Here is a 24,361-nt window from a genome sequence, read left to right on the forward strand (position 1 = left end):
TAGCAACATCTAGGGTTTTAATTTCTTCAATCTCACTTTTATCAAATTTAGCATCAAGATCAAAAGATTCAAAATTCTTGGAACGCCTTCTAGGTAAAGGTGGGTCATATTCAGTCCCATCATTATCAAGATTCATATTGCAAAACAAAGATTTAATAGGGGACACATCAATAACTTTTAGATCTTCATCATTATTTTCATAGGAACTAGAAGAGCACGCTTTTATAAAGGCATCTTTCTTAGCACGCATCCCAGCGGTTCTTTCTTTGCACTCATCAATGGAAATTATCATGGCTTTGAGAGACTCATTGATATCATGCTTAGGTGGAATAGATCTAAGTTTCAAAGGATCAACATCAAGAGCAATTCTATCAACGTTCCTAGCCAAATCATCAATCTTAAGCAATTTTTATTCAATCATAGCATTAAAATTCTTTTGCGAAGTAATAAATTCTTTAATATTAGATTCAAAATCAGAGGGCATCTTATTATAATTTCCAAAAGAATTATTGTAGTAATTACCATAATTATTAGAGGGATTAGTAGGATAAGGCCTAGGGTTGAAATTTCCTCTATACGCGTTGTTACCAAAATTGTTCCTACCAACAAAATTCACATCCATAGATTCATTATTATTCTCAATCAAAGTAGACAAGGGCATATCATTAGAATCAGAAGAAACACTCTTATAAGAAAATAATTTCATAAGTTCATCCATCTTTCCACTCAAAACATTAATTTCTTCTATCGCATGCACCTTTTTATTAGTAGATCTTTCAGTATGCCATTGAGAATAATTAACCATAATATTATCTAGGAGTTTAGTAGCTTATCCTAAAGTGATTTCCATAAAAGTGCCTCACGCGGCCGAATCTAAAATATTTCTAGAAGCAAAATTCAATCCGGCATAAAATTTTTGTATAATCATCCACAAATTTAAACCATGAGTAGGGCAATTACGTATCATTAATTTCATTCTCCCCCAAGCTTGTGCAACATGTTCATGATCAAGTTGCTTAAAATTCATAATATAGATTCTAAGAGAGATGATCTTAGCGGGAGGAAAATACTTAGAGATAAAAGAATATTTGCACTTATTCCATGAATCAATACTATTTTTAGGCAAAGACGAAAACCAAGTGTTAGGACGATCTCTAAGCGAAAAAGGAAATAGCTTCAATTTAACAATATCATTATCCACATCTTTGTTCTTTTGCATGTCACAAAAATCAATGAAGCTATTTAGATGGGTAGCGACATCTTCACTGGGAAGGCCGGAAAACGGATCTTTCATGACACGATTCAGCAAAGCAGTATTAATTTCACAAGATTCAGCATCGGTAAGAGGAGCAATTGGAGTGCTAATAAAATCATTGTTGTTGGTATTGGTGAATTCACATAATTTAGTATTATCTTGAGCCATCGTGACAAGCAAGCAAACTAACACACAAGCAAACAAAGAGCAAGTGGACAAAAGGAGGAAAATAGAGAAAGAGAGGGAGGATAGAGAGAGAGGGTGAATAAAACAGCAAGGGTGAAGTGGGGGGAGAGGAAAACGAGAGGGAAATGGCAAATAATGTAATGCGGGAGATAAGGGTATGTGATGGGTACTTCGTATGTTGACTTTTGCGTAGACCTCCCCGGCAACGGCGCTAGAAATCCTTCTTGCTACCTCCTTTAGCACTGCGTTGGTTTTCCCCGAAGAAGAAGGGATGATGCAGCAAAGTAGCGTAAGTATTTCCCTCAGTTTTTGAGAACCAAGGTATCAATCCAGTAGGAGGCTACGCGCGAGTCCCTCGTACCTGCACAAAACAAATAAATCCTCGCAACCAACGCAAATAGGGGTTGTCAATCCCTATAGGGCCACTTACGAGAGTGAGATCTGATAGATATGATAAGATAATATTTTTGGTTTTTTTATGATAAAGATGCAAAGTAAATAGCAAAGTAATAAGAGATTAATATGATAAAGATAGACCCGGGGGCCATAGGTTTCACTAGTGGCTTCTCTCGAGAGCATAAGTATTCTACGGTTGGTGAACAAATTACTGTTGAGCAATTGACAGAATTAAGCATAGTTATGAGAATATCTAGGTATGATCATGTATATAGGCATCACATCCGAGAAAAGTAGACCGACTCCTACCTGCATCTACTACTATTACTCCACTCATCGACCGCTATCCAGTATGCATCTAGAGTCTTAAGTAAAAACAGAGTAACGCCTTAAGCGAGATGACATGATGTAGAGGGATAGACTCATGCAATCTGAAGAAAACCCCATCTTGTTTTCCTTGATGGCAACAATACAATACGTGCCTTGCTGCCCTTACTATCACCGGGAAAGGACACCGCAAGATTGAACCCAAAGCTAAGCACTTCTCCCATTGCAAGAAAGATCAATCTAGTAGGCCAAACCAAACTGATAATTCGAAGAGACTTGCAAAGATAACCAATCATACGTAAAAGAATTCAGAGAAGATTCAAATATTATTCATAGATAGACTTGATCATAAACCCACAATTCATCGGTCTCAACAAACACAGCGCAAAAAGAAGATTACATCGAATAGATCTCCACAAGAGAGGGGGAGAACATTGTATTGAGATCCAAAAAGAGAGAATAAGCCATCTAGCTACTAACTATGGACCCGTAGGTCTGAAGTAAACCACTCACACTTCATCGAAGAGGCTATGGTGTTGATGTAGAAGCCCTCCGTGATCGATGCCCCCTCCGGCGGAGCTCCGCAACAGGCCCCAAGGTGGGATCTCGTGGATACAGAAAGTTGCGGCGGTGGAATTAGGTTTTTGGCTCCGTATCTGATCGTTTGGGGGTACGTGGGTATATATAGGAGGAAGAAGTACGTCGGTGGAGCAACAGGGGGCCCACGAGGGTGGGGGCGCGCCTGGTAGGGTAGGGTGCGCCCCCCTACCTCGTGGCCTCCTGTTACGTGCCTTGACGTGGTTCCAAGTCTCATGAGTTGTATCCGATGAGAAAATCATGTTCCCGAAGGTTTCATTCCGTTTGGACTCCGTTTGATATTCCTTTTCTTCGAAACCCTAAAACAGGCAAAAAACAGCAATTCTGGGCTGGGCCTCCGGTTAATAGGTTAGTCCAAAAAATAATATAAAAGTGGATAATAAAGCCCAATAATGTCCAAAACAGTAGATAATATAGCATGGAGCAATCAAAAATTGTAGATACGTTGGGGACGTATCAATCCTCACCTTCAGATTCGGAGACTGCCTTGGCCTTTCGTGCACGTGATCTGCCATAGCTCGGTCCATAGAGGTCTCTCTTCTCAGCCAGTTGGAACTCATGATTATTTAGCCTCTCGAGGATATCAGCGGGATCAAGTGACTTGTAGTCTCCACGTTCTTGTATCATTGGTGTTAGAGTGTCAAATGAGGAATCAAGCGATCTCAGCAAATTCTTCACCACCTCATGGTCGGTGATGTCAGTGGCACCAAGTGCTTGAAGCTCATTTGAAATGTTAGTGAGGCGATCGAAGGTTTGCTGAACATTTTCATTGTCGAGTCATTTGAAGCGGTTGAAGAGATTGCGAAGAACGTCAATTCGAGAGTCACGCTGTGTTGAGACTCCTTCATTGACCTTGGACAGCCTATCCCAGATAAGCTTTGCTGTCTCCAAAGCACTCACTCTACCATACTGCCCTTTGCTCAGATGGCCACATATGATGGTCTTCGCTTGAGAGTCGAGTTTCTTGAATCTCTTCACGTCAGCAGCGTTGATGGTAGAAGTGACAGAGGGAACAACATTTTCCACAACATACAAGAGATCGTTGTCAATTGCCTCAACATGCATTCGCATCTTATTCTTCCAGTAGGGGTAGTCCGTCCCATCGAAGGTAGGACACCCAGCGGAGACCTTGATCATACTTGCGGTCGACATACTAAAACTCCAGGCGGTTAAAACAAAATCACACAGAACAAGGGAGTACCTTGCTCTGATACCAATTGAAAGTGTGTTATATCGACTAGAGGGGGTGAATAGGCTATTTTTACAAATTCGTCACTGAGGAATTTCAGGGTGAGGAAATTCCTAAGCAATGAACTACTTAGCAGCGGAATAAGTACTCAGATGCAAGCATAATAGAGCAGTAGCACAGTCATCATGAAGAAATGAAAACAAGCACGGTGTACAGAAAGCGTAAACACAGGATAAGTAGGCTGAGGACAAACTGACTGAAGAAATTGAGGAAATCTTCAGTCAAAGTCTTCAAACAGTAATGATCAAGAATAACAACAAAGTAATGAGGAAATGAAAGGGTTGAAGAAATATAACCAGTTAGCTCGGTGAAGACAATGATTTGGTAGACCATTTCCAACTGTTGTGACCGTCGTACGTCTAGTTGGAGCGGCTAGGTATTTAAACATGAGGACACACAGTCCTCACCATATTCTCCTTGAGCTAACGTCACACAGACCTCGCCAATCACTCGTGGTAAGTCTTCAGGTGATTTCCAAACCTTCACAAACTCGGTCACTTGGCGATCCACAATTTCCTCTTGGATGCTCTAGACCATGACGCCTAACCGTCTGGAGGATGCACAGTCCTCAAAGGTAACAAGCGTCGGTTCCACACAGGAACAATCTCTTTAGTGATGCTCAATCACTTTGGGTTTGTAGGTGTTTGGTTTGGGGTTTTGGGTTTTTCCTCACTTGATGATTTCGCTCAAAGTCCACGGAGGATGGGATGCTCTCAATGACAAGTGTCAGTTTCTCGCGGAGTAGCCAACCAGCTAGTGGTTGTAGGGGGGCGAATATTTATAGCCTAGGGAGCATACCAACATGATAAGACATAAATGCCCTTAAATTATATGACTCTTAGGTGGGTGGATATTGTGGGACAGCTGGCACGTAGCACAACAACGGTCAGAAATTTGGCTATCAAATTCCTCAGGGCTATCTTGTTCCTCACTTGTATGCAATATGCACTAGCGAATTCCTAACTCCTCAGTCAGGACAAATTCCTCAGAGAACAGAAGATCTTCATCTTTGTCACTGAAGAAATTGGCTGAACTGTATGAGATTTCCAATGGCTTCACTCGAAAGGATTGGTAGGTGTAGGATTTTGAGATGAGCATCACTTGGAAACTTTTCCTTAGTTTTACCTTGACCCCCTTTAACACTACGGTGTTTCCTATGACTTAAGAAAGAGAAAATGAAACTACGAGAACAAAAGTCTTCACGCTTCATGTTCCTCACATGAATACCAAGTCTTAACGGTCACACCAATTTCTTCACTTTCAAAGTCTTCAGAAAGCCAAAGTCTTCAGTTGAAGACATTCATTTTTAGGGGTCGAATTTCTCTGTAAATATCAAACTCCTCATAGACTTATAGACCTGTGTACACTCACAAACACATTAATCCCTTAACCTATAAGTCTTCAATACACCAAAATCACTAAGGGGCACTAGATGCACTTACAGGAGTAGCCATTTGGAATAGCTCCTAGTGGAGCATGGTAGCAGCATCTACAATATGACATATAGATTTGCGAAGTACACGTGGATTTGAATGTTGCACACCCGTTGACTAAAACCTCTCACACAAGCAAAACATGATCAAACCCCAGAACTCATTGGGTGTTGATCACATGGCGATGTGAACTGGATTATTGACTAGTGCAAGTGGGAGACTGTTGGAAATATGCCCTAGAGGCAATCATAAATTGGTTATTAATTATCATATTTCCCTATTCATGATAATAGTTTATTATCCATGCTAGAATTGTATTGATCGGAAACTCAGATTCATGCGTGGATACATAGACAACAATGTGTCCCTAGTGAGCCTCTACTGGACTAGCTCGTTGATTAAAAATGGTTAAGGTTTCCTTACCGTAGACATGAGTTGTCATTTGATAACAGGGTCACGTCATTAGGAGAATTATGTGATGGACAAGACCCAACCATAAGCATAGCATTTGATCATATTAGATTATTGCTACTGCTTTCTTCATGTCAAGTATCCGTTACTAAGACCATGAGATCATGCAACTCCCTAACACCGGAGGAATGCCTTGTGTGTATCAAACATCACTTCGTAACTGGGTGATCATAAAGGTACTCTACAGGTATCTCTGAGATTGTCTGTTGGGTAGGCATGGATCGAGACTAGGATTTGTCACTCCGTATGACGGAGAGGTATCTCTGAGCCCTCTAGGTAATACAACATCACAAGAAGCTTGCAAGCAATGTGACTTAGGAGTTAGTTGCGGGATCTTGTATTACGGAACGAGTAAAGAGACTTGTTGGTAACGAGATTGAACTAGGTATGGAGAAACCGACGATCAAATCTCGGGCAAATAACATACCGCTAGACAAAGGGAACTGCATACGGGATTGATTGAATCCTTGGCATCGTGGTTCGACCGATAAAGATCTTCGTGAAATATGTGGGAAACAATATGGGCATCCAGGTCCCGCTATTGGTTAATGACCAGAGAGGTGTCTCGGTCATGTCCACATGATTCTCGAACCCATAGGGTCAGCACGCTTAACGTTTGATGACGGTAGAGTGGTATTGGGATGTTCATGTTGGTGACCGAATGTTGTTTAGAGTCCCGGATGTCACGAGGAGCTCCGGAATGGTCCGAAGGTAAAGATTTATATATGGGAAGTCATATTTTGGCTACCAAAAAAGTTTCGGGTTTTACCGGTATTGTACCGGCAAGCTTCTAGAAGGTTCCAAAGGATTCTAGAGGGGTGCAGAAGTCCACAAAGGGTCCCACCACGTACCTAAGGGTGGCATGGGCTATAGGGGCGCCCTGGCCTTATTGGGCCAGGGGTGCCAGCCTCAAAGGGGCCCATGCGCCTAGGGGAAGGGAAACCCTAAGGGGGAGGGCCCTCCACTTGACTTTGAGGGCACTCCTCCCCCTTGGACGCCTACCCTTCTTGGAGGAGGGGCTAGGGCTTCACCCCCAGGCCTCCCACACCCCTATATATAGTGGGGAGGGGCGTGGGGGGCTGGGCACACCAATTCCCACGCCCTGGAGGCAGCCCTACCTCTCCCATTACTATGTTTTCTCCTCAGATCGCATGTACTGTAGTGCTTGGCGAAACCCTACTGGGATTGCTCCACCACCATCTCCACCACACCGTCGTGCTAGTTGAGATCCCATCTAGTTCTCGTCCCTCTCTTGTTGGATCAAGGAGGAGACTTCATCGAGTTGCACGTGTGCTGAATGCGGAGGTGCCATCCGTTCGGCATTTGATCGGGAGTTCATTGGACGGATCTTGATTGGATCGCGAAAACGTTCGACTACATCAACTGCATTTCTTAACTCTTCCTCTTAGCGATCCAAGGGTATGTAGATGCAATCTATCCTCTCATAGATGTTCATCTCCTAGATTGATCTTGGTGAGCGTAGGAATTTTTTGTTTCCCATGCAACGTTCGCCAACAACTTACACCCTAGTTTATGTGTTGCTTCGTAAGGGGCTGATTTTGATCCACATGTTTCATGCTATGGTTAGACTTATATTAATTCTTCTTTCGTAGTTGCGGATGCTTGCGAGAGGGGCTAATCATAAGTGGAAGGCTTGTCCAAGTAAGGATAGCACCCAAGCACCGGTCCACTCACATATCAAATTATCAAAGTAATGAACGTGAATCATATGAGCATGATGAAAACTAACTTGACAATAATTCCCATGTGTCCTCGGGAGCGCTTTGCTTTATATAAGACTTCGTACAGGCTTATCCTTTGCTACAAAAAGGATTGGGCCACCTTGTTGCACATTTTCCACACTTCTTACTTGTTACCCGTTACGAATTATCTTACTACCAGACTATCTGTTACCGATAATTCCAATGCCTGCAGAGAATACCTTGTTGAAAACCGCTTGTTATTTCCTTCTGCTCCTCGTTGAGTTCGAAACTCTTACTTATTGGAAAAACTACAATTGATCATGTATACTTGTGGGTCATCACCGCCCTGCTCGTAGGCACATCCAATGCCCGGCAGCCCACGCCCTACTCAAGGACGAGGCTGAGGTGTAGTGTGCCACAGCACCTCCAAATTGTGCCCCGTGCCAGTGATGAAGACATGGGGTCACGCACCCGCTGTCGGCGTTCTGGGAACGGGGGTCCCAAGACTTGCCTGCCTGCGGCCTGCGGTGTGGCTCTGAAAGTGCAACTATCCCTAGGTGGTTTTGGTAATTCATAACAACATATAGCTCATTGAGCTAATGCTATTCCAAGATGATTATTTCAGGAAAGCACAATGATTGGCATGGCATGGATGTGAAAGTGGAACCCTCAAAATGCTAAGGACAAAGGATTGGCTCAAGCTCAAAAGCTCAAGACTCTTCATTTTATATTTTGGTGATCCAAGATCACATTGAGTCTTTAGGAAAAGCCAATACTATCAAGGAGGGATGAGGTGTTGCTTAATGAGCCTCTTGCTTCATGTGCTTAGTGATATGCTTCAAAACCCTCAACTACTTTCCCATATCCACATATGACCTAAACCCTAAGCCAAACTCGGTCCTACCGATTCTTCCTATCTGGCGCCACCGAGTTTCACTTGTCATTAGCCACTGCCAAACCCTAGCAATTCGGTTCTACCGATAAGGATCTCGGTCTCACCGAGATGGGGTTGCAAACTCTCTGTTTCCCTTTCGTAACTTTTGGTCTCACCGAAAGAGTGAATCAGTCCCACCGAGATTGCAATGTAAACTCAGTGTTTCCCCTTTGTAACTTTTCGGTCTCACCGAGTTCCACTCGGTCTCACTGAAAGAGCAAATCGGTCCCACCGAGTTTGCCTAACCAACTCTCTGGTTAGCTAATTACCAAATTCGGTCTCACCGAGTTTGTGTAATCGGTCTCACCGAGATTACGTTGTGCCCAAACCCTAACCATATCGGTCCTACCGAGTTGCATGTCAGTCCCACCAAAAATCACTAACGGTCACTAGGTTTACATTTTCGGTCCGACCGAGTTCATTGATTCGGTCCCACCGAGATTGGAAAACTGTGTAACGGTTGGATTTTGTGTGGAGGCTATATATACCCCTCCACCTCCTCCTCATTCGATGAGAGAGCCATCAGAACACACACACACCATTCCAACTCATATGTTCTGAGAGAGAACCACCTACTCATGTGTTGAGACCAAGATATTCCATTCCTACCATATGAATCTTGATCTCTAGCCTTCCCAAGTTGCTTTCCACTCAAACCTTCTTTCCACCAAATCCAAATCCTATGAGAGAGAGTTGAGTGTTGGGGAGACTATCATTTGAAGCACAAGAGCAAGGAGTTCATTACCTACACACCATTTGTTACTTCTTGGAGAGTGGTGTCTCCTAGATTGGCTAGGTGTCACTTGGGAGCCTCCGACAAGATTGTGGAGTTGAACCAAGGAGTTTGTGAGGGCAAGGAGATCGCCTACTTCGTGAAGATCTACCGCTAGTGAGGCAAGTCCTGTGTGGGCGATGGCCATGGTGGGATAGACAAGGTTGCTTCTTCGTGGACCCTTTGTGGGTGGTTGCTTCTTCGTGGACCCTTCGTGGGTGGAGCCCTGTGTGGACTCGCGCAACCGTTACCCTTGGGTGGAGCCCTGTGTGGACTCGCGCAACCGTTACCCTTCGTGGGTTGAAGTCTCCATCAACGTGGATGTAGGATAGCACCACCTATCCGAACCACGGGAAAAACATCTGTGTCTCCAATAGCGTTTGAATTCTCCAAACCCTTCCCTTTACATTCTTGCAAGTTGCATGCTTTACTTTCCGCTGCCAATATACTCTTTGCATGCTTGCTTGAATTGTGTGATGATTGCTTGACTTGTCCCAAAATAGCTAAAATCTGCCAAGAACTAAAATTGGGAAAAGGTTAAGCTTTTATTTGGTCAAGTAGTCTAATCACCCCCCCTCTAGACATACTTTCGATCCTACAAGCTCAAAGGGGGCCAGCACGGCCCGTCTTCATCAACACAGTCCCAAGACCCTCGTGAGGGGCCAAGCCTCGTGGGGCGGACGACACGGAGCTTCCTCAGGCACGGCCTCATCAGGCTGGCTCGCGAGGAGGCGGAGAGATCAAGGCGGGGTACCTCATGAGGTGCCCGTGACGCAGGCCATGACGACCAAGGGTGCCAGGCGGGCGCCAGCCCATGCAGTGTCCTTATTTCCTCTTTGGTGCAAAGGGAGCAAGCGCAGGCGAGAGCATCACACAAAGGCACCTGTTTCAGTGCAACGAGACCAAGACCAGTCCAACGGCAGGAAGGAAGTCATTGTGGAGCCCAAGTCAGCGTCACCGCCAGAGCCTTTGGCAGGCGAGGACCAACTTTAGTCAGGATAAGTGTACCAGATGTTCCCCTCCAAAATGGCCAATTGTTGGCGCCCTTCCCGCTCAATATTTGGGAAGAGGCCCAGGGCCTTTGCCTATAAATAGGACTAGCCACCCACAGAAGAGGAGGATGGAAACTGAGATCGGATCGCAATCGAGAAAAGAGAGAGAGAGAAGGGTGACTGAACTCCTCCTAGCAGTTCGTCGCCCCAGCCAAGAACAGACCCTCGCGAGGCTCTTCTTCCTTGTATTGCTCATCATCATTAGCCCAAGAGGCAATCCACCACACCACACACTGGAGTAGGGTATTACACCACAACGGTGGCCCGAACCAGTATAAACCCTGTGTCTCTTGTGCTGTTCTTTCCATAGCTTAGATCATAGCGAGGCGGAGGGGTGCAGGTAGGTAGAAGGCGAAATCTCCGCGCGCACCCCAGTGTTCGAACCTCAAGGGTCTGCCGGAACCCGAAATCCGACATTTGGCGCGCCAGGTAGGGGTGCGCCGGAATCCACCTTCTACCGCTTCGTGTCCCGTCGCGTCGTCATCACCATGTCCGGTGACCAGGCAGGCAACTCAGATCCATCGGCGGCGTGGCCCGCCAGCGCAGAGCCGCTCGCCTCGGGCGACCCCGTGCCCCAGGCAGCTCGCGGTCCGCAGGGCGCTGCGGGCCGCGGGCGACGCGGACAGGCTTCGACAGCTCTCATGCCGCGGCAGGCGCGGTCGGCAGCAAGGGCCTCCAATCACGCCGCGACCACGACACCGTACACCTGCCGGGAGCAGGCGAACTTGAGGGCCGCGCTCACGGCGGCCCGAGAGCTGCTGTAGTGCAGGCTGCTGGAGGGCGGCCGCGATGTGCAGCTGGAGCGGGTGGCAGAGCTCCTGGGCTTCGCCGCCTCGGGGGCTCTCCCCTTCTACACTAAGCTCTCATCTCAAGCCCAGGGCGGCCCACGCGGGGGCTCCGCGCGTGCCCGCGGGCTCCAAGGCTACTCCAACGCCAGCGAAGCTGTCGGCACCGGATCGGCGGCGGCGCTGCCCCCGCTCCCGGTCCGCGAAGAAGAAGGAATCGACGCGACCCACGGCCCTAGTGGACAGCCGCGCTACCACCCCACGGTGGGCGCGTCAAGCAGAGCTGCGTGGCACGCGGAGCACTACGGCATGGCCTTCGGGATGACGGTGCCAGAAGAATACGTGCCCCTCATGATGGACCAACAACACCCCCACGAGGGCGAACAAGGCTCGCTCCTCAGCCCAAGCTGGGGGGACGAGGCGCCAGAAGCTGAGCCCTTCCAGGAGCCCCGGGACGGTCCCACTGGCCACGCTGGAGGCAACGATTATCGGGTACCGCTAATTCCTCAGGAGCAGGCATACGCTAATGATGGATCGCAGGAGGTGCAGGTCGCCACAGCGAGCAGCTGCCCTGCTCCCACAGTCTCCTACCCCTCGGGAGGAGGGCGCAGGGGGCTGCAGGAGCGAGGCCGAGATCCGACATCACCACCGCGGCGTTCGGAGCAAGGTGTTCTCAGGAGGTAGGCCCTCTGCTGGGGAGGTGCCTCAGGGCCTGCCCCTGGCGGAGGACCCGTGGTCGTCGGGGGAACCGCTGGCGACCGCTCTACACCATTGGCGGCGTCCTGGTTTCCGGTCGTCGTTGATGGCACTAGAGTGTGGCGCAAGGCGGGGCCCTCGTCTAGCGATATGAAGCAAGGCCGATACCTGTGAAGAAGGCCCAGTGCCTGTGAAGCTCGCCGCCCCGTGACACTCTCACGTAATAATGAGTGGGGCTGTACACGCCCCGGAGTCTCAGGGGTGCCGGCCTCAGGCCCTGGGGCTCCCTCCCACGCCCAGTGGCAGCACTTAGCTCCGCGCTGGTGAGAAGACGTCTAAGACTAGATTAGGTGCCGGACATGGCCTTTTGTCTGCTTTCGTTGCTTTTTTCCTTTGGTTGTCTCTTTCCCCCGCTGGATTTAAGTTGGATTCGAATTTGAGATTTGCGTGTGTTCGGGGAAGGGGTGCTTAGTCTCGTTTGAGAAATTTCTCGCATTTTGGTTACCACTTCACCTCAGCTGCCTCCCCTCGTGAGCCCTTCGCGAGCCGGGTCAGGCCTAGCTTGCGCACAGCCCAGACTGCCGCCGCCGCGTCCTCTCAGGAGGGTTTTTTACTGCAGATCCTACGGATTCGGTCAAGGAACACTCGGGACACCACTGCCTCCCACAGGCTACCTCAGGGCCCGCACGGGACAAAGGTAAACTAGCCGACCAGCGCGTCTCTTAAGCCAACCACTCGGCGCGGGCGGATGAGCAATGTAGCGTCTACTAGTACGAAGAACACATGTTTTACATGAGGGGCTCCCCCTCCAAAATGCTCTCACAGCCATCAGGCCAAAACCTGAGTTCTATTCATGTAGGGTAAGGAAACAGGAATGATGCACGATCAGTCGGATAAATCCCCCAATGCGTCCTCAGGCGCACCACCCGAACCGTTGCTGGCGTCGCTGAACTCGCCATCGCTGTCTGCGTCACCGCTAGTGGCGTCAGGACCGTTCGCCACACCGCCCTCGTCGGCAGCCACGATCACGCCGTCGTTGTCTGAAGCGAAGGCCCTGACAAGAGCATCCACATTGTCTTCCACCCAGTGCACCAAGTCATCTCGGACGGCCTGGGGGACTGGGGCGATGGCGGCATCGAAATCGAAGTGGGGATCCATGTTCTAGAGATGGTTGAAGACGCGAGAAAAGGCGCGCCCGAGTAGGCGCGGCTCCTCTCCTCCACCAACCTATCGGCCCTGACCGACCGCGCCTCCAGCTGCGTCACCACGTCGATGAAGAACTGAAGGTTGCCGGCGTAGTTGACGGCGTGCGGCTCTCCAACAGCCGCCTCGCAGATGTTGCCCAAGGCTGTGTTGGTTCTCTCCTGGAGCGTGGTGAGCATGGGGCCGTGTTCATGCTCCAGGATCCGCCGCTGAGGTATCTCGTCCGCATTCTGGCGAGCGACGACCTCAGCCTCCTCCACCCGCTGGCGAAGAAGGAGCACCTCGGCCTGGGAGGTGGTTGACTCCCCTTGCGCCACCTCAAGGGCAGCCCGAAAAGCATCGGCCCGCCGCGTCGCTTCCTCCAGCTTGGCCCTCAAGGTAGTAGTCCTACCTTCAGCCTCGGCCCGGATCAACTCCAGCCTCTCCTCGAACTCGTGCTCGAGGTTCAAGCGCGCCATCGCCACCCGACGTCCGACCTCCTCCAGGACACAGGCTTCTCGTGCAGCGACATCAACCTCCGCCTGCGTCACCAAGCGCTCCCTCGTCTCCAGACGCTCGTACTCATGGGTACGTTCGGCGGCTTCCAGCATTACCGCCTCCTCACGCTTCTGGAGCTCTACTGGGTCGCCAGAGGCCACCTTCATCGACGCGAGGGCTGCCTCGCGCAGCTCCAGTTGCTCCTCTGGTGAGCGGCACCAGGCCAGGAGCTCCCGAGCCCGCTCCTCCGCCGCCTCTCGCCGCCGGTCAGCTTCCCGGGCCTCCTCAGCATCCCAAGATCGGGCCTCCCGAGAGGCCACCAGCGATACCTTGGCCTCTGCGCTGTCAAGGTTGCGCTGACGGCGCGCAAGGGCGATGGCGCCCTCCAGCTCGCGCCTCTCTGCAGCCAGGCGCAGGCCCTCGGCCTCAAGGCGTGCGTCTTCATCAGCAAGCTCCTCACCAAGCAGGCTCACCGCGTCAGCCGCCCTTCGAAGGAATCCTTGGCGAAGAGCGCGACGCTCCTGGGCGCGCTCGAGCACGTCTTCCACACCATCATCTGCCCCGAGCGAGCGCCGGGGGCCACGAATCAGCACTCCCCCTCCAGGCAGGGGGCTGGGGGCTGGCACCCTCGCGACGGCCGGGCATGCCACGCCAGAAGCCCGGCCTGGAGCCAGCCCGTCCCCAGATGAAGAGCACAGGGAGCGCCTTAGCCATTCGCAGTCCATGACCAGGCGAGAAGCCCACGGCAGGCTGGCTACGCCACGAGAAGGCCCGCGAAGGAGGATCGCGAGGTGCGCAGGGCCACGATGCGCCTTGGGACGGTTCGCCTCTCCGATCGCCCTCACCGCAAGGGCTCTGCTGCTCGGAGCGCTTGAGGACGGTGGAGGGGGCGAAGCCAAGGGAGACAGCACCTCAGCCATCTCCACGAGCTCGGCTGGAAGGGGCCTGCGGAGCAAGGATCAGTAAAAGCAACAGAAGGATCGGGAACTGGGAAAGGAGAAGGCTTACTCATCAGTGGCGAAGTACTTCCTACGCTTCAGCAGGCGATAAGGGTAATCATCGCCCAGGGCCTCCCTTCTCTTCCGGAGGGCCTCAAAGTCCACGCGGAAGCGGCCCAAGAGTTGAGCGCAGGGATCAACCTGCGACGAAGACGGAGCGTCAAGGCGATTCGTGTCAGGGGCGCCTGCCTGATGTGCATTGCCAATCGCCTCGCCAAGAGAAGTGGCTGGAGCGTCAGGGGCCTCAGTCGCAGGCGCTAAGGGCAAGTGCTTGCCACCCTCAGCCTCAGCGGCATGGGCCCCAAGAGCTGCTCCCTCATGAGCATCGCCCGGTGCTGTCACCCTGCCGGGAGCCCCTGGCGCCTCATGCCTCCCTGCTCCGCCACTTGAGGAAGAGTCGCCTTGGCCGACTGGAAGGGTAGTCACCATCACTGGGTTCTCGCGAGGCCCCTGGAGGCCGGTGGGGTGCGGCCCCCACTCATTAAAGATAGGCATCTGATTCACAAAATTGCCCCTGTTCTGGCAGAGGTACAGCAAGGCCCCTCCCTGCTGGATGCTGCCAGAGTTGGGGTCCCCAATCAGGATCAAGAGCGTTGGCCTCAGCACTTCAGGCATCAGGTCCTCTTCCTGGAGCCTCATACGATCATCACGCCAGCTGAAGGCCCACATCCGGCAGGAGTTGCGTTGGAGAGGAGCAACGCGGCGTAGCAGGAACTCCTTCACCACCTTGGGCGCTGTCACGGCAAGCGACCTCAAGAACGTGAAGCGGTGCCAGACGAAGATGAGCCGAGGGCTCTCAAGCATCTCCTGGCCCCAGCCCGAATTGGGGATAGCAGGCGAAGTTGGCTCCGATAGCAGGGGGCTGGACACCCCTGCATCCACATACAGCTACCGCTCGCGGAACCCAGCCGCGGGCAGAGGGAGCCTGAAGTCAATCCCTGAGGCTGCTGTCTCAGCCGCGGCAACGAAGCTCACACACGCCCAGCATTGGGTAGGGTCGACAAGGCGCAGAGAGAAGAAGTGGCGCAGCAAGGCAACCGAAGGAAGGATGCCCATCATTGCCTCGCAAACAAAGGCGAAGACCGAAAGGAGGGTGATGGATTCAGGACCCAGATGCATCATGTGGATCTGATAGTGGGAAAGCACGACATTGAAGAAATCAGAAAAGGGGGGAACCAGACCCGCCCACGGGGCATCGGTAAAATACGGGACCTCGGTGACTATCCTGTCGATGGAGAAGTGGGGCGCGGGCCAGGCCGTCGTCCTCCCGCATTCGTTGAAGATAGTGGCCAGAGCCAAGCTGACCTTTCCCAAGCCCTCGGCAGGGGCCGCCAACGGCGGCAAGCAAGGCAGAGGCATGGGTTTCTTCCCTCTTCCCTTCTTCGTCGGAGCCATGGCGATGGGAAGGGGGGAGGTTCGAGATTGGGTTGAAAATAGAAGCTGGAGTTCGAGGGGAGGAAGGACAGAGGGCGCTCGAGCAACAAAAAGGGGAGCGGCTGTGTACGACTACGAGTCCGCCTAGCATGGCGCAGAATAAGGGGGCCGTGGGGGAACAGTGCCGCCCACGCCCAACCAACCGCCACGCAGCGCCCAAGGCCGCAGGCTGTTAGGGCCCGCGGCGCTTCGCCCTTGCCCTTTCGCCTCCCTGCATGGCCAAGTCCGGGCGCGCCTTGGGCCCGGGGCTACTGTCGGTGTTCTGGGAACGGGGGTCCCAGACTTGCCTGCCTGCGACCTGTGGCGTGGCTCAAAGGGTCCCCAGCACGGCCCGTCTTCATCAACACAGACCCAAGACCCTCGCGAGGGGCCAAGCCTCGCGGGGCGGACGACACAGAGCTTCCTCAGGCACGGCTTCATCAGGCTGGCTCGCGAGGAGGCGGAGATATCAAGGCGGGGTACATCATGAGGTGCCCGTGACGCAGGCCATGACGACCAAGGGTGCCAGGCAGGCGCCAGCCCGTGCAGTGTCCTTCTTTCCTCTTTGGTGCAAAGGGAGCAAGCGCAGGCGAGAGCATCAAGCAAAGGCACCCGTTTTAGTGCAACAAGACCAAGACCAGTCCAACGGCAGGAAGGAAGTCATTGTGGAGCCCAAGTCAGCGTCACCACCAAAGCCTTTGGCAGGCGAGGACCAACTTTGGTCAGGATAAGTGTACCAGATGTTCCCCTCCAAAATGGCCAATTGTTGGTGCCCTTCCCGCTCAATATTTGGGAAGAGGCCCAGGGCCTTTGCCTATAAATAGGACTAGCCACCGACAGAAGAGGAGGATGGAAACTGAGATCGGATCACAATCGAGAAAAGAGAGAGAGAGAGAGAGAGAGAGAGAGAGAGAGAGAGAGAAGGGTGACTGAACTCCTCCTAGCAGTTCGTCGCCCCAGCCAAGAACAGACCCTCGCGAGGCTGTTCTTCCTTGTATTGCTCATCATCATTAGCCCAAGAGGCAATCCACCACACCACACACTGGAGTAGGGTATTACACCACAACGGTGTCCTGAACCAGTATAAACCCTGTGTCTCTTGTGATGTTCTTTCCATAGCTTAGATCTTAGCGAGGCGGAGGGGTGCAGGTAGGTAGAAGGCGAAATCTCCACGCGCACCCAGTGTTCGAACCTCAAGGGTCTGCCGGAACCCGAAATCCGACACCCGCGCCCGCCCATCACAGTACCTCCTGGTCGCGCTCCAGCCGGGCTCCGATGTGCCCATGAACGGCGTCGTCGCGGGGTGGGAGCACGGGGAAAGGGACTCCATGGGAGCGGGACGTGGCTCCAACACAGGCTCGGGGAAGGCGAGGTCGGCCGCCAGCGTGGGTGTGCAGTGGTGCTGCGCTCTGAAGCTGCGAGCTGGCGGCTGGCATGGTGTGTGGTGGCGTTGCCTCATGGGTGGGTGGTGGGGGAGACAAAGAAAAAGGAGAGGCGAGAGACATATGGGAGGTGGTGGGTCTATGACAAGTGGGCCAAGCCTCTCATGATGTGGACCCAAACGGACAAAGAGAACACAGAGAGTGACTGCTTTGGGCCCAAATGTGACCCAACTTTGCGGCAGAAATGGGTCCAAGCAGACATAAAATTGACAGAAAATGGAATTGGGTATGTGAGTTGGGAGGAGTTTTTTGCCCGTGAGTGAAGGAAATATGCCCTAGAGGCAATAATAAAGTTATTATTTATTTCCTTATTTCATGATTAATGTTTATTATTCATGTTGCAATTGTATTAACCGGAAACATAATACATGTGTGAATACATAGACAAACATAGTGTCACTAGTATGCCTCTACTTGACTAGCTCATTGATCAAAGATGGTTAAGTTTCCTAACCATAGACAAAGAGTTGTTATTTGATTAACGGGATCAGATCATTAGGAGAATGATGTGATTGACTTGACCCATTCCGTTAGCTTAGCACTCGATTGTTTAGTATGTTGCTATTGCTTTCTTCATGACTTATACATGTTCGTATGAACTATGAGATTATGCAACTCCCGTTTACCGGAGGAACACTTTGTGTGCTACCAAACTTCACAACGTAACTGGGTGATTATAAAGGTGCTCTACAGGTGTCTCCGATGGTACTTGTTGAGTTGGCATAGATCAAGATTATGATTTGTCACTCCGATTGTCGGAGAGGTATCTCTAGGCCCTCTCGGTAATACACATCACTATAAGCCTTGCAAGCATGACAACTAATGAGTTAGTTACGGGATGATGTATTACGGAACAAGTAAAGAGACTTGCCGGTAATGAGATTGAACTAGGTATTGGATATCGATGATCGAATCTCGGGCAAGTAACATACCGATGCCATAGAGAACAACGTATAGTGTTGTGCGGTTTGACCGATAAAATCTTCGTAGAATATGTAGGAACCAATATGAGCATCCAGGTTCCGCTATTGGTTATTGACCGGAGACGTGTCTCGGTCATGTCTACATAGTTCTCGAACCTGTAGGGTCCGCACGCTTAAAGTTCTGTGACGATCGATTTTATGAGTTTATATGTTTTGATGTACCGAAGGTAGTTCGGAGTCCCGGATGTGATCACGGACATGACGAGGAGTCTCGAAATGGTCGAGACATAAATTTTGATATATTGGAAGCCTACATTTGGACATCGGAATAGCTCTGGGTGAAATCGGGATTTTACCAGAGTACCAGAGGGGTTACCAGAACCTCTCGGGGGCTAATGGGCCTTGTTGGGACATAAGGGAAAGAGAGAGGGGTCGGCCTAGGGCACGCAGCGTGCCCCCTTCCCCCTGTCCGAATTGGACTAGGAGAATGGGGGCGGCGCCCCCCTTTCCTTCTCTTTCTCTCCCTGCCTTTCCCCCTCCTAGTAGGAGTAGGAAAGGGAGGAATCCTACTCCTACTAGGAGGAGGATTCCTCCTCCTAGACGCGCCAACAAGGGCCGGCCGGCCTCCCCCTTGCTCCTTTATATTCAGGGGCAGGGGGCACCTCTATACACACAAGTTGATCACAAAGATGTCACACCCTGCATTTTGTAACATGTCATTTGCATTATTAAAACATGAAAATTTCGACCAACAAAAACTTTTGCATTATTTGGCTTTTATTTGGAGTTGGTTTTCTCTGTGTGATTTTTCAAGTGCTCTTAAAAGTCAACTACTCCACTTTATATACTTCATCTCCCTGCCCCAAACTTCTGCCCAATGATCATGCCATGTGTATAGTGCAATATAGTATTTTCTTACAAAAATAAATTGGCCAAAAAGTATTTTCAAAATTTAGTTTTCCAAAAACCCCTGAATTGAGGCTTGCACTACAAGTACTTGATTTAGGGTATGAAAAATATTTCAAAGAGTATATTTGAAACCTAATAGATATAGGATTCCCATAAACCACAAAAATATAATTTTAAAGGTTATTTTCCTATTTTATTTAAAAGCTTTTTCTTAAGGCCAGAAATGGTCTTTAATAGGGAAAAATTATATTATTGTTTCAAAAATATTTGACAAAAATCAGGGAAACTCTAAGGACATATATTTTCCATATATAAGAGTTTCAACACATGGTCATGTTCAAAATATTGGACAAAACCTCCCAAAACCATTTCTGCCCATTTCAAGGATTTGAAATATTTCTACAGGAAATATTTTCATAAAAATCCAAGAAAATTCTAGACAGTCACATATACATAATATGATGACATTTCAAAGTTTCAGCTCAATCCAAACTGTTTTGGTTCACAAAAGTGCCCCAAAACCATCTCTGTCCATATTCAAATTTGAACAACTTTGTGCTACCAACTTTCTCTCCTTGACCCCAACTTTTGTGAGCTTGTACACATGACCAAATGAAGCCACCACACTAAGTGGTGCATCAAGGGGAAGTGATTTTCTCAACTAGATCTGCAGAAGTTTATTTCTGCTAATATCTAGGTTTTACAAAAGTTGCATTGGCAACTTTGCCCAAATGAGCTCAAAATTGGTGGAATGCCCTATTTATATGTGACATTTCAACCTGTGGAGTATCAGGGCAAATGGAAAATATCTACTTTCCCAAACCAACATCAAACACCTTCTGCCACTTTAACAAAAACCATTTTCAGCCTCTTCCACTAATCTCCATAGGCTCAACTTTCTACCACGACCCCTCCTAGTCCCCCTCTAGCACCTGTGTGCCTTGATGCCCGAGGAAGCGATCATGAAGGGGGGAGAGCCCCATTTTTCTTCTCTGGACAGTGGAATCCTCCCTCTCTCTCTCAGCCTCCTTCTCTCCCCTCAGCTTTCCACAGCATCCAAGGCTCTCCCCAGCTTGTGCCCACGCCCCCTGCAGATACCAGACACAAGTGGACACGTGAGGATGCAGGAAAGTCGTGGATGTTGACCAAAGTCGCACTCTGGAGCGCCTGGCAGAGCACCCGACAGTCGACGCCGCGTCCCCCGACCGCCTCGAGCCTCCCCCGCGCGCCAGTCAATGCCCCTTGATGTCCGGTCCATGCCAGAAGGCCGCCCACTTGCTCCCGCGCCCTCCTCTCTCTCCTGCAGCTCGCGCTAGGACGCCGCCCCGCTCGGCCAATGCTCGCGCCGCTCCTGTGGTCCGCCCACAGCTCATCCCGCTCCTCCTCTCTCTCCCTGGCACCCTAAACCACTCCCACGAACACCCCCGAGCCCTCCATTTCCTCTCTAACGGCCACCCGAGCCGGTCCTGCGGACGCCCGTAGGGCGCGCCTATGGTGGACCTCGGCCAACCTATATAAGACGATCCCGAGCCTCTCTCTCACTCCCTGTCTCTCCCCCACACTCCTAATCAACCTACCGCACCACCCTTTTGCCTCCAGAGCCGCCTGAGATCGAGATCAAGCTCGAGCTCCGCCGCCTCGGCTCGTCGGCGTTCGCGCGGTACAGCCTCCTCCGCCCCCGTTCTCTCTCGATCTGGAACCGCACGGCATCACTGACCCTTTCCCCTCTCTTCCCACTCTTTTTGCAGCCGTTAACGGCCGGAACCACCATCGCCCGAAGCGCCTCCGCCGCGTGACCTCGTCACCGGCGAACCAGGCTACCCCGGCGACCACCTCCACCACCACCGGAACGGCGACATCCCCCTGAGTCCAATGGTGCCACCTGCTCGACCTATCGTGCCCTATAGCATCGCCGATGAGCTCGCCGACCTCTCTATCGCGAGGTTAGAGATGACAGGTGGAGCCCACCTGTCATCCTCACCTCTCCCTCGCCCCTCTCTCTCTCTCTCACTGATGCCCGGGCCCCGCCCGTCAGGTTTGAAAATCTGACACACGCGCGCTCGCTCGCCTGGGCCTTTTCCCCTCTGGGCCTGCTGCACTGCAGCTGTTCTGGCCCAGCGGGCACAGTGCCCTTTTTCTTTTTCTTTTTCTATCCCTTTCCCAAAAATTCCACAGGATTAAATATTAATCCAAATGCAATAATTCCAGTTCCTAAAATCCTGTAAAAATCCCACATATTTAATGGTATAACTTTCATACATGCCCAACCAACTTTTATGTGCAGTTCAAATTTAAATTCAAATTTGAGGAATTAAATCCTTGTTTGAAAATCCATTGCTCTATCTTTGAAGATCCAAATCCAGAAATAAGAATTTTCCCCTTCTTAGTTTTAACCCTAGTATTTAGCAAAAATGAGTTGACATTTTTCTGAGCACTTTGGTTTTTTGTTTTATTATTGCCTTATTTTGTTGTTATTATTTTGCGACGATAATTGCGTTGCTGACGGGGGAGTTGGACCAGAAGACTTTGAAGACCCAGAAGACTTTGCTGAGCCAGGCAAGCAACCCTTTGACCATGTCTAAGAAACCCTTTTTATGCATGTCATATAGCACAATATTGTTGTTGCAACGGAATCATGATGAGGTGTAACCACCTTGATGGGTTACCTCTGTTACTTCCTTGTTGATACTTGCATTATGCATGACCCTACCTTCCTATGAGGGTTATGCCGGCGGGAGTAGATGGGATGCTAAAGTAGTTGCTACGCAAAAAGGGACAGGAATATGCATGGTGATGGGAGCAAGATTGTTTTCAAAAGACTTTTCCAAAACCCCGTCGGGTGCCACTTATGCCCGAGGGATATAATGAGTTGGGTATCCACTTGATGACGAAGTGGTGTACCGAGGCAAGTGTGCATGTTGTTTTCAAAACGGATTGGTTTAAGTTGCGACTGTTATTCCAACCTTACATGCACAACCACTCTACCCTTATATGGGAAAGGGCATTATTGATTACCTAGGCCGATACTAGCTTGGAGCCCGCATTACTAGTGACGAGAGAGTTGTTGTTGCACTCTCTCGGGATGGGGTCGTGCCAGGTAGGGCAGCCGTGACTGCCTTTACAGGGCACCGAACACACCGTTGGTACCCCATTCTTGTGGTATGAGATGAATATGGGAGCGTGGCTCCAAATTCTTAAGATGAGAAATGTTGGGCATGGGGGTTGCTACCAATCGAGTGGACTCTATGTTAGTGTCGTCTAGGGAAAGGTGATGATCGGGTGTTACCCCGGGTACTTGAGGTACCGCGGGTCGTGGATGACACGGAAGTTCCCCGGATCTTGTGGGTAAAGTGTGCAACCTCTGCAGAGTGTAAAACTATTCGAATAGCCGTGTCCACGGTCAAGGACAGTTGGGTAACCACTCTTGGGCTACGTCCACTTGTTTACAAACCAGTGTGTGTGGGAAGAACTACTTGGGTCAAGTCAAAGGACTTGATATGGATGAGTTGGGTTGGAGCCCACTCCCTTTATGTTGATATCTGTAACCAGTTCCTAAGGTTACTTGAATTCATATGATGCATGTTTTACCAGTTGTTGAACATGTCATAACACAACAAAATTAGCTTTCTGCAAAAATTTACATATGTCATGCATTGTTGTATCTTGAGCCAAAACATGGGTTGCTTGCGAGTACATTCAGAGTACTCATTGGCTTGCCACTGGTTATTTAATTGGCCAGTCATGGAAGAATAGGAGTTCGACAAAGAGTTCTTTGGAGATGAACATGCAAACTAGGATGTTTCCCAGTTAGAATGCCTGTAGGGTTAAGGCAGATGGCATGGGTTCTACTTATCGACGAAGGTTTCCGCTGCTTAAGTTTATTTGGTATTCAGCCTTTGTGGCTTTATCTGTGTAAGACTTGACCGTAATGGTCATAATTTGTGTAATACGATATGTATGGATGTAAGACTCTTGTTATTCAGCTTCTGTGTGTTCAGTGAGAATTGATTGCTGGGATCACTATACACGTGCATTCAGTGATCACGACTTATGAGTCGTGGTCCCCACAGAGCTGGTATCAGAGCCATCCTGACTGTAGGAAACCTTAGTTAGCATGGACGTTAGTTAGAGCGAGACTACCTACAAAACTACCTATATACCTACGTTTTCTAAAAATATCCCAACCATGGGTCATATCCCCTCTATTGACCCTTCCCCTTCCACTTTTGTAGATGGTCGTCGTACCCGAGGACTTCCTGACCACTGGATTTCCCGTGCTTCTTGAGGACGGCCTCAAGAAGTGCCAGTTCACTCGAGCCCCCACCTTCTCCTATCACGAGCACTGGATCAAGAGCGCCAAGAAGGAATATCACATGGAGGTAGTCATGAGGGTGAACGACTCTCCGACAAGCTGGTTCTTTGAAGGACCCCAGATGGCGACCCTGCTCCTCGCCGTTGAGACTGCTGCACTTAGGGCGCTGACTCGCCTTCGGGATATTCTTCCAGAGATGGCAAGTGAGCCAGCCACTCGTTACCTGCCTTATCGTAAGGAGGGTGATGACGAGAGCGGTGCACAAGCTCCACCCATGGACGAGGGGCTTCCCCTCCATTTCCAGACCTACTTCAGCTTGTGTGCTAACAGCCTTGCACAGCACTTGGCCTCGGAGTCGATGGAGCTTCGGAGGGAACTCCATTAGACCAAGGAACTCCTCCGCCTAGCTCAGATAAAGGCGGACAGGATCAAGAAGGATGATGCACCCCCTGGACAGCCCGTTGTTGCCTATCGAGGCGGGCGACCCCCACAGGCTACGCATGCCAAGGGATCATCTTGGCCATGCCGTTTGACGGCGAAGGAATATCGCAACCTCTTCATGATGCCAACGGTGAAGCAGCGCCGTGTTCAGCTCCTCCACTCCCCCACTCCCTCAAGTGATGAGGAAACTGAGACGGATGAAGATGAGGAGGAAGACCCAGAGGAGCCGGAATACGCGACCGAGCATTCCACCACTTAGACACCGTTCAGGACTAGGATAGGCCAGTCCGTAAGCCTTAAGGTAGGATAGGTCGTGTACCCCATATGCGAAGTCGAGTCCATGTAACGGTTCGAATGAAACAATGTTGTGTTGTGTTTTCTTTCGAC

This window comes from Triticum urartu, chromosome 5A (genome assembly GCF_056163025.1).
Source record: "Triticum urartu cultivar PI428250 chromosome 5A, HENAU_Tu73, whole genome shotgun sequence".
Lineage (NCBI taxonomy): Eukaryota > Viridiplantae > Streptophyta > Magnoliopsida > Poales > Poaceae > Triticum > Triticum urartu.